Here is an 11,177-nt window from a genome sequence, read left to right on the forward strand (position 1 = left end):
GTCTCAGGAGCTTGGTAAATAAGTCCAAACCTGATAGATTCATGCTGGTCACTTAAAAAAACAAAAACAACAACAACAACAAAAAAAACACAACACTCTGAAAACATGAAGGTCAGGTTAAGGAATCTAACATCTCCACTTTGGGTTATTCTTTGGAGGCCACTCCCTGCAAGCTCCTTGTACTAAATGAGTTTTTTTTTTTTTTTTTTTTTTTTTTTTGAGTATTGACAAAGATTCATGTTACTAATCCAGAAATAATTTTTATACTTTTTCATTTTGTTTAGTCTTTAAGGATACTTAAAGATGCCAAATGTGGAATACAGTTATATGTTCATAATTGAATTCACGTAATTCATAAATGAATGTGATCATCTTGCATGTTTAAGTTGGTATTCTGTGGGTTCTCCATAAATGCTTGATAATGCCAAGGTGTCTATGGTCTCTGCATTTTTTCGTCTTTACAATGAAACTAACCTTCTGTAAGCAGAAGGGAAATTAATATGGCAATTTGAGCCTAGAGACTGGCCCCTGCTTCTTCATGTCTTTTGTGATACTTGATTTCTACAAGCTGAGTTGCTCCAGTAAGGCTCAGGAGTACAAGACTTGGCATGATGGGTACAGGAAACTACAAAGAGTTTGCTGGTGTTAGAGGGTAAAGTATGAGTCCCCAAATGAGAGAAAAAGCCAGATGGGTCAGAAGCACCATGGGAGAGAATCTTCATGCAATCTGTTTAAGACTCAGAATTTGTTCTGTACACAATTGAAAACCATTGAAGGACTTTGATCAGAGGAATGACAAAATGTGCATTTTTCAGTTCAATAAGGCAGAGTTGGAGGGAAGAAGAGAGACCAGTCAGAAGGTGGTGGCTATAGTTAAGGCACTGAAAGATGAGGGTTGGCCCTAGGCCAGAGTGCAGAAGCAAAAATGGCTTTGAAAAAGTACTTGGAGTGGAGAACAAGTGAAAACTACACCTTTGGAATGTCATTTTGTTTTTCTAATTTGAGGGTGTTATTTGAGTAGTACCATAAGCCCCAAATAAGTAAAATGTAGGTGTAGTATAGCCTTTTTAGACATCCTTTAAAATTTCTGTTAGACCCTCAGGTATGATACCTGCTTTCAGAGTCACTAGGAACGTTATGGAGCAGCCAAGGTTGGCTTTTAGGCTCTGTGCCTCTCTTTGTCCTCCCCACCCCTTCTTTTCTTCATTATTACGTATGGGGCAGTTTCAGTTTTCCAGGTGAACTCTGGCACTTTCCTCATTACTTGTCAACATCTTCTGCTTTCTTTCAACACTGCTTCCTTAAAACCCCAAATTCCTGGTTCACTCTTACTGCCCAGCTTCCTGATATTGGGAGGTGAAGCTCTGATAATTCAAAAACATGCAAATTAATCCATGTTTCAGTTATTGCCTTTGGGATAAGATCCTAGGAAAAGAATTCCAAAGGTGTTAACTCCTCTTGGTGGAAGTGCAGATTCTGGCAGCTGAGTTGAGAAGATGTACTTGGGATAACAAATGTTACCACACCCGATGTCAAATATTGCCATTGCGTCATTCTCACCTCTTGTAAAGGGGCTTTTGATGCAGGTCTTGCTGCTCATTTTCATTACACATTTGTGAAAACACAGAATATTTGAGTAACTGGGTATCAGCCTTTTTATTTGGTTGGAGTCCACTGGGGCTAGAGTAAGGGTAACTGACAATTTCACAATTAATTCAATAGACCAGAAGACTGGTTAATTCAGAATCCCAAGAGACTGTGTTGGAAAAGAAGAGTTAAATCTTACAGCTAAGACAAAATCCAACCTGTACTGATGAATCATCTACTTCTGTTTTCCATATCCCCATTCATCTGCATGGTCCATGCCTTCAGCCCCTAGGCTCCTTTCTGCCAGATTCCTCTGCCAATCTTGATCAAGTCACATGATACCTGCAAGTCACCTAAATCCGAAATTAGTTTTATGCTCCTAAGCATGGCTCCCCTGCAGTGAGCAGCTGTCTGTCCATGTAGTCTTAGCCTACTGTGTGAAACTGTGTGGGACAGTGTCTTTATTTCTGCTTAGTAATTCAGTTCCCCTGCTGGATTTGGAGGCTTGCCTTGAACTCCAGCCCAACTGACTAGGATCTTGTCAACATGCCTAGCACTTGACATTCCCTGTAATTTGGCAGCTGGATGCTGTTTCCCTGAGTTCCAGCCATTGAAAGGGGGTCTTGTTCCAAATTAAATGGACCACCCAAACTCTGAGGCCGCCACCCACCTGACTTTGTGCATTGCCTTTGCCTGGTGACTCCTGGTGTCCAGCAGATGGAATCCTTATTAACATTAGGGATGCTTGGAACTAACACCACTCTTTTGGACTATGATATAAATTATCTGCTATTCCTAGGGGGAAGGCAAGTCTAAATCCATCCAGTGCTCATCCCTACCCCTGGTTCTATTTCCAGCTCCTTGCTCCCACTCTTGTCCTATGTATATCAAGGCTTAGCATGCCCTACTACCCACAATGTGATACTAATATGTTAAGAATCTTGTTTGTCTGAAGTAGTTTCACTGACACCAGATTTAACCTCAGCATGATTTAATATTTCTGCTGGGTTTATATTATGTTCAGCAAAGCATATAAACCTACGCAATAAAGATTTGGGGGGGGGGGATGTTTCTAGTTCAATGCAATAGATCTGGAAGGTAGCAGTTGACAAACCAGTATTATACTGCACTCTTGTAAAGTTCACATTAGAAATGCAGTCAAGATTGACGAAACGTTGAAAGGTAAGTTGAAGGAAAGGATACATAGCAACTCTTGGTATGAAAGGAAGAATGTAGAAAAAAGATCACTGTTTGGCTTTTCAAATTTCTAAGGAGAAGAAAATCTTAGGGACCTTTTCTCATTGAGTCATTTTTTGTAGAAACTAGTGGCACATAGAAACTTGTTGAGAAGAGTAGAGGGAGAAGAGAGAAAATCATTGGCTGTTGTAAGCTTATTGTTGATCAGAGAAAGAATTCCTTGAAGGTTTAGTATAGAGCAATCCATTAGAGTGGACTAATAGTCACAGCACCTGCTCAGAGAATATTTAATCTCTTCTTAATCAGGCTTTGGCAGTGCCTTAAGCTGAGTCAACAATAAACTATGGAATACGTCAAGTTTATTTCCAAGTCCTCTTCTTTCTATTTAGGCTTTTAATTATGTCCATACTACCTGAGAACTGGGCACTTTACCCTCTTGGGCAATGCCTTTTATGGCTAGGACCCTGCTGCAAAGAATTACCTAAATCTCAAATAAGTGCCACAGATTTAAGAGAGGGCTAAAATTAAGATTAAGGAATTAAGCTGTAATGTTTAACTTGCAAATATCAAGTAGTAAATTGGACTTCTTTAGTAGTTGGAAGAAGCTCTACTGATCCTATAAAGTCACATCATATAGTTGGTAGTTAATTCCCCCAGAGAATTAACAGCAGAGCTGAGAACTGGGACTCCAGTAGGTGGGATCCTGGCCAGTCAGCTCTTGTTCTTCTGTATAGGCTTGGAGTAAAGTGTACTAGACCTGAGCACGGACTACCACACTGAATTATGCAGTGAGTCAAAAAGTGTTGGACTAAGAGAATTTGGCAGTGAGTGTTTACAAATTGGGTAGTTTTTTGTTTGTTTTTTGTGTTTTATTGTGTTTTGTTTTTTTTACAGATAAACAGAAAGATTTCATTAAATAAACTTTTCACTCTCTCGAAGATTGGCCCGTCTTATTGACATAAAGCAATTGTACGGTATAACTGACAATATTAGCTTCAAGTGTACAACATAGTGATTTCACATTCATATGTGATGCAAAATGATCACCACAATAAGTCTAGTTCCCATCTGTCACCAAAGTTAATATGTTATTATTGACTCTATTCCTCATCCTGTACGTTGCACCTCCATGACTTATTTTATTCCTGGAAATTTGTACTTCTTGGTCCCTTTCACTCATTTTACACCCCCCCCCCCCCAACACCTCTCTCCCATCTCCTCTGGTAAACATCAGTCTGTTCTGTGTATTTATACATCTGGGTTTTGCCTTGGTTTGTTTTGTTTTTGAGACTTCACATACATGTGAAATCATGTGGTATTTGTCTTATGATTTGGTTCCACTTAGCATGATACTCTCAAGGTCTAACCATGTTGTCACAAATGGTAGGATTTCATGATTTTTTATGGCTGAGTAGCATTCTATTATGTGTATATACATCACATCTTCATTCATCTAACAATGGACATCTAAGTTGTTTGCGTATCTTGGCTATTGTAAATAATTTAGCAGTGAACGTGAGGGTACATATATCTTTTTAAGTTAGTGTTTTGTTTTCTTCAAATAGGTAGGTACTCGGTAGTGGAGTTGCTGGATCTTCTGGTGTTTCTATTTCTAACTTTTTGAGGAATCTCAATACTGTTTTAAAAAAAGGCAAAGATAATAAGTGGTGAGAATGTGCCATCCACTTCTTATTATCTTTTTCTATTTGATAATCATCATTTGACAAGTGTAAAGTGATATCTCATTGTGGCTTGGATTTGTATTTCCCTGATGATTAGGGATGTTGTGCATAATTTCACATGCCTTCTGGCCATCTGCATGTCATCTTTGGAAAAAAATGTCTATTCAGATGCATTTTTAAATCAGTTTTTGTTTTATTTTTGGGCTGTATGAGTTTTTAAAATATATTTTGGATATTAATAAACTTGTAATTTGCAGATACTATCTCCCGTTGAGAAGGTTGCCTCTTTTTTTGTTAGCTGTTGATAGTTTCCTTTGCTGTGCAGAAATATTTTTTTGTTTTTGTTTGTTTGGTTTTTTTTTTTAGCTTGGTATAGTTGTACTTGTTTGTTTTTACTTTTGTTTTCCTTACCTTTAGAGACAGATCCAAGGAAAATCACTAAGATCAAATTGCTTACAGCTTATGTTTTCTTCCAGGAGTTTACTGGTTTTAAGTCCTACATTCAAGCCTTTAATCCATTTTAAATTACAATGGTCCAGTTTCATTCTTGTGCACATAACTGTCAAATTTTCTGAAAACCATTTATTGAAAATATTATCCTTTCCCCCTTGTATATTCTTGGCTTCCTTGTCATTAATTAATTGACCATATATGCATGGATTTATTGCTGGGCTGTATATTCTTTTGCACTGATCTATGTGTCTGCTTTTGTGCCATACCATCCTGTTTTAATTACCATAGCTTTATGGTGTAGTTTGAAATCAAGGAGCATGATACCACTCGCTTTGCTCTTAAGACTGTTTTGCTATTCAGGATATTTTATGGTTTCATATAAATTTTAGAATTATTTCTCTGAAAAATGCTACTGGAATTTTGATAGAGATTGTATGGAATCTTTTGATTGCTTTGAATAATATAGATATTTTAACAATATTCTTTAATCCATGAGCTTGATGGATTATTTATTTGTGTCTTCAATTTCCTTTACCAGTATCTTAAAGTTTTCAATGTACAGACCTTTCACCCTCTGGGTTAAATTTGTTCCTAGGAATTTTATTCTTTTGATGAAGTTGTAAGTGGGATTGTTTTCTTGATTTTTCTGATAGTTTATTGTATATAGAACTGCAATGGATTTTTGTATATATTTTTTAACAGTGATAAAATATACCTTATTAGCTGAGTCAGAGGGTCATGAAAAAGTTATTGCTAAAGTGTAGGTATCAGACAAACAGAGAGGTACTTTAGAAGTCCTGTTACTGGGGCACCTGCGTGGCTCAATTGGTTAAGCATCGACTCTTGATCTCGGCTCATGTCATGATCTCATGCTTTGTGAGTTTGAGCCCCACATTGGGCTGTACACTGGTGGTGAAGAGCCTGCTGTGAATTGTCTCTCCCTTTCTCTGCCCCTCCCCTGCTCACACTTTGTGTGTGTGTGTCTCTCTCTCAAAATAAGTAAACTTAAAAAAAAAAAAAAAAAAAGAAGTCCAGTTACCTTTTTAACTGCAGTTTATTTAAACTAAGAGAGAAGTTCCTTTTTAACTGGAGTTTATTTAAACTAAGAAAGTTCCTAATGTTTTCATGCAGTACATACTCAGTTCTTTAAAAATTGTGACAAATAGCAGAAAGAATTATGGAATGCTACACTTGTGATCCATACAAAATACCAACATTTTGGATTGTACATAATTTAAAGGAATGTCTCAAACACTTATTGAAATATTTTAGTAGCCAATCCATAGAAGCATGCCTTAGGTGGGCATAGGAATGCAGTTTAGAAAAGAGAAATATAACATTGGAGCAATGCAATTTCAAAATCACTGAGCAGGAAAAGCTTCCATACTGATTTTATACAACCTCTATAATAGTACCCTGACTTAAATCCAGGAACAAAAGTTGAGACTCTCTTCCTCTATTTTTGGTAAACAACTGCATGGTAAAGCTAAATGACTTTTCTGACTTTACTTGGGAGTGGCCTTTAAAATTTTTTATTTAAAGAGGGCAGATTTGGCATTTCTATACTGATGTCACCAATTATAATATTTCTTGGGATATCAGGAAGATTCATATTCTTTACAGCTAATAGAGCATGGGCTGGAGCCCCCTCTAAGCCAGCTTCATGTTTCTCCAGTTTATTTTGTGTATCATTTGGTGTAAGAGCCTCATTCATATTGGTGTCTAGTACCATTCCCCCATCACCACTTCTTCGAGAATATTGTGAACCTCATCTACAATGGAAAATTAAATCCGGTTTACAGGCATTTTCAAAGCACGTGTCTCATGTTTCCATGAATCATTGAAGTAGATCTAAAATGCCAAGTTCACTTGCTGAAGAATCCACCCAGAAGACAAAATATAATGTTACATGATGCCTAAAAATCAGTTTGTTGTCAGAGTCTCCAATTAACAGTCCTTTTTCTAGGAAATTACAAACATTTCATCTCTATTAGATACCAAATGGAATGTCTCCCTGATGCTTTGTTATTGTGAATAACAAGTTGAGCTGATAGAACTTGGAGAGATGCAGTTTCCCATGGTTGTTGAAGACAAGCATCACTTTGATGATGACTGGGTGGGTGCTGGGGGCCAGGATGGGGGTGGGCGTACAAGTCTCACCCAGGGATCTCACCAGTGATCCTTCCCTACCTATTGTATATTAATTTTGTATCCTGAAGCTTTACTGAATTTATTTATTAGTCCTAATAGTTTTTAGTGGAGCCTAGGGTTTTTTATGTATTCTGTCCTGTCATCTACAAATAGTGACAGTGTTACTTCTTCCTTTAAATTTGTGTGCCTTCTGTTTCTTGTCTAATTTCTGTGGCTAGGATCTCCAATATTATGTGGTGACAGTGGGCATCCTTTTCTTTTTCATGATCTTAGACGAAAGGCTTTCAGTTTTTCACCATTGAGTATGATATTAGCTGTAGGTTTGTCATGTATGGCCTTTGTCATGTTGTGGCACATCCCCTCTATACCTTTTTTGAGAGTTTTTATCATAAAAGGATGTTGGATTTTGTCAAATGCACTTTTTTTTGGCATCTATTGAAATGATCTTATTTTTAGCTTTCATTTTGTTACTTTGGTGTATTATGCTGATTGATATGCAAATGTTGAACCATCCTTGCATCCCTGGAATAAATCCTATGTGATCATGGTGTAGGTTCCTTTTAATGTGTTGCTGAATTCATTTTGTTAATGTTTGGTTGAGGACTTTTGCTTCTGCATTTATCAGAGATAGTAGCCTATAATTTTCTTGTGGTATTGTTGTCCGTTTTTGGTGTTAGGTTAACGCTTGCCTTATAAAATGAATTTTGAAATATTCCCTACCCTTCAATTTTTTTTGGAGAAGTTTGAGAAGGATAAGTGTTAAATCTTCTTTGAATGTTTGGTAGAATTCACCAGTGAAGCTGTCTGGTCCTAGAGTTCTGTTTGTTCAGAGATTGTTGATTACTGATTCAATGTCCTTACTAATAATTGGTCTATTCAGATTTTCTATTTCTTCATGATTCAGTCTTGGAACATTGTAATTTTCTAGGAATTTATTCATTTCTTCTCAGTTGTTCAACTTGTTGGCATATAATTGTTCATAGTAGTTTCTTATTTTTTGTATTTCTGTTGTGAATTCTCCGATTTATTTTTCTTTTGAGACTTGTTTTTCCCTTGGTGAGTCTAGCTAAAGGTTTGCCAATTTTGTCCATTCAAAGAACTTCATTGATCTTCTCTATTGTATTTTTAGTCTGTTTTCTCTCTGATCTTTATTACTCTTTGGGCTTCATTCTTTTTCTAGTTTCTTTAAGATGATTCCGTATGGATTTTCTGTCTGGGTGATCTACCCACTGATGCAAGTGGGATGTTAAAGTCCCTGCTATTATTGTGTTGTTATCAGTATTTCTCTGAGGTCTGTTAATATTTGCTTTTTATATGTTTTTGTGCTCCTATGTGGAATGAATATTTATAATGTTTATGCACATTATATCTTCTTGCTAGATTGAACCTTTTAACATTATGTAGTGCAAATCTGTCTTTTTTAAATTTTTGAGTCTTTTATTTAAAGTCTATTTTGTCCAATATGTATATAGCCACACTAGCTTTCTCATTTCCATTTTCTTGGAATATCTTTTTCCATCCCTATGCTTTTAGTCTGCCTATGTCCGTCTAAAGCAAGTCTCTTGTAGTTATTATATAGATGTGTCTTGTTATCCATTCAGCCACTCTTGCTTTGATTGGAGAATATAATCTATTTACATTTAAAGTGATTATTAAAAGATAAGTACTTATTCCCATTTTGTTAGTTGTTTTCTTGCTGCTTTTATTGCTCCTCTATGTTCCTTATTTCTCTCCTCCCTTGTGGTTTGATGAGTTTTTTAGTGTTATGTAATTAATTTTCTCACTTTTATGTGTGTGTATTTTATTTTTTTGCTTGGTGGTTACTGTGAGGTTTATATATCATTCTATGTATAATAGTCTATTTTAAGTTTATAGCAATTTAAACTTGAACATATTCCAAAACCAAATTTTTATTCTCTTTCCCCATGTTCTATGTTTTTGATGTCACATTTTACACCTTTTTATTTTATGTATCCTTTAACTGATTATTGTGGTTTTAGTTCATCTTAAAACTAGCTTTATAACTGATTATCCTTTACTGCCTTTACTATGTTTATCATTTCCAATGAGATTTTTACTTTTGTATGTTTTCTTGTTAATAATTCCATTTCTTAAGCCCTAAAATGTGTATTGTAAAGCCAGTTTAGTAGTGATAAACTCCTTTAAATATTGTGTGTTTGGAAAACGCTTTACTTCTCCTTCAATTCTGAATGATAAACTTACTGGGTAGAATATTTTTGGTTGGAAGTTTTTTTCCTTTCAACACTTTGTATATGTCCTGTCACTCCTAGCCTACAAAGTTTCTGGTGAGAAATTGTCTGATAGTCTTAGGGGTTTCCCTTGTATATAACAATTTGTTTTTCTCATGCTTTTACAATTGTCTCTTTAACTTTGGACTTTTTAATTATAATGTGTCTTGATGTGGTTCTCTTTGGATTCATCTATTTTGGAATTCTCTGGGCTTCCTGAATCTTGAAGTCTGTTTCCTTCCTAGGTTAGGGAAGTTTTTAGCCATTATTTCTTTAAACAAGTCTTCTGTCTCTTGCTCTTCTCCCTCTGGGGCATTTTCTTAAACATTCTTTTTCCTTTCTATTGCTCTGTCTGGGTGAGTTCAGTTGCCTTGTCTAACAGCTCACTGATTGATTTTTTTTTTTCTGCTTTTGAACTGATTTTTTTCTGCTTTTGAACCCTTCTAGTGTATTTTCAGTTCAGTTATTGTATTTTTCAGCTCTGTGATGTCTCTGTGGTACTTTCTTGCATTTTCTCTTTGCTAAAGTTCTCAATGTGTTCATCTGTTCTTTTCCCAAGGTCAGTGAGCATCTTTATAACTGTTACTTTGAATTCTTTATCAGGCTGATTATTTTTGTATGATTAAGGTCTTTTTGAGGTTTTATTTTATTCTTTCATTTGGAATATATTTCTCTTTCCTCATTTTGTCTGACTCTTGGTGTTTGTTTCTATGTGTAAGGTGAGGCAGCTACCTCTGTCTTGAGGAATAGCCTCGTGTAGATGATGAAATTTCTCATTCACCCTTTCCTTGCTCTTTGTTGTCTCTCAGATCTTTGTGATTGTCTAAACTTTTTGATTTATTTTTGATATAGCCTCATTGTTGAAGGTGTGCTGAGACCTGTCCCAAATGACCATTTGGGGGTGGAGAATCTTATGTAGCACCTACTTTCAGGCTGATTGGAAGCCAAACCCTCAAGCAGCAGCTTTTAAAGTATTGCAAACATATACCATCCAATGGGGCCACAATTTAAAACCCTATTGACTTCCAGATCAGGAGATCTGGAGATGTAACAGTTGTAAACACAGTTGTAAAAATCTGGGCTCCAGTCAAGTGTAGAAAAACTCTTTCTGCAAGGTCTCATCTCTCACTGTAGCAAGGCCAAAAGGGTATATGCAAAAACTGTGTCTCTCTGATTATCTTTCCTGGGAGAACTTCCCTTAGCCTCTGGATGTGTGGGGAACCTGAAGCCTGACCCTCAGGCTGAAGTTCCAGGTTAAGTACATAAGCTTTTCACAGGAAGACTGGGGTTGCTTTAAGTCCACTGTCTGTGTAATGCCCTAGGTATGGCGGCCTGCCAAGAATAGTCTTTCCCATTGTTTCCTCTGAAGCTTAAGAATGCCAGCCGTCTTGGCCAGGCAATCAAGAATATCCCTTGTGTGGACTGTGCATGTCTTCTGGCTTTAGGTAGAAGTAGAGGCACAGGGCACACTCACTGGCTTCAGAAAGGCAGTGGGAAAATGTTTTGATGGTGTTCTTCTGTGCTCTTCAGGAATGCAGCGAAAGACTGCCTTGTCTTTGTGCACGCGTCAGCTTTAGGCTGAGGGTAGAAGAATCCCATGATTGCTTCCACTCACCAGTCCAAGCCAGGGAGCAGCGGATGTTATAATTTCCCATGCTTGTTGACGTTAGGCAGGGAGCGAGAAAATGCCATGATAGTTCATGCCTACCTGCCCCAGCCAGAAAGCAAGAGAGTGCTGCAACTACACATGCTCTATGGCTTCAGTGAGGCAACAGGATAGTTCTGTGAATGCCTGCTCCTCCTGTCTTAGCAAGATGGCAGGAAGTGCCATGTCCAAGATAGCTTACCAGTGCTCTGT

General features: G+C 36.9%; 1 pseudogene; it reads right to left on the bottom strand.

Moving 5' to 3' along the window:
• Nucleotides 1-6,441: 6,441 nt before the first annotated feature.
• On the bottom strand, nt 6,442-10,974 carry LOC122203148 (annotated as a pseudogene).
• Nucleotides 10,975-11,177: the final 203 nt, after the last annotated feature.

The sequence above is a fragment of the Panthera leo genome, chromosome D3 (genome assembly GCF_018350215.1).
Source record: "Panthera leo isolate Ple1 chromosome D3, P.leo_Ple1_pat1.1, whole genome shotgun sequence".
Taxonomy (NCBI): Eukaryota; Metazoa; Chordata; class Mammalia; order Carnivora; family Felidae; genus Panthera; species Panthera leo.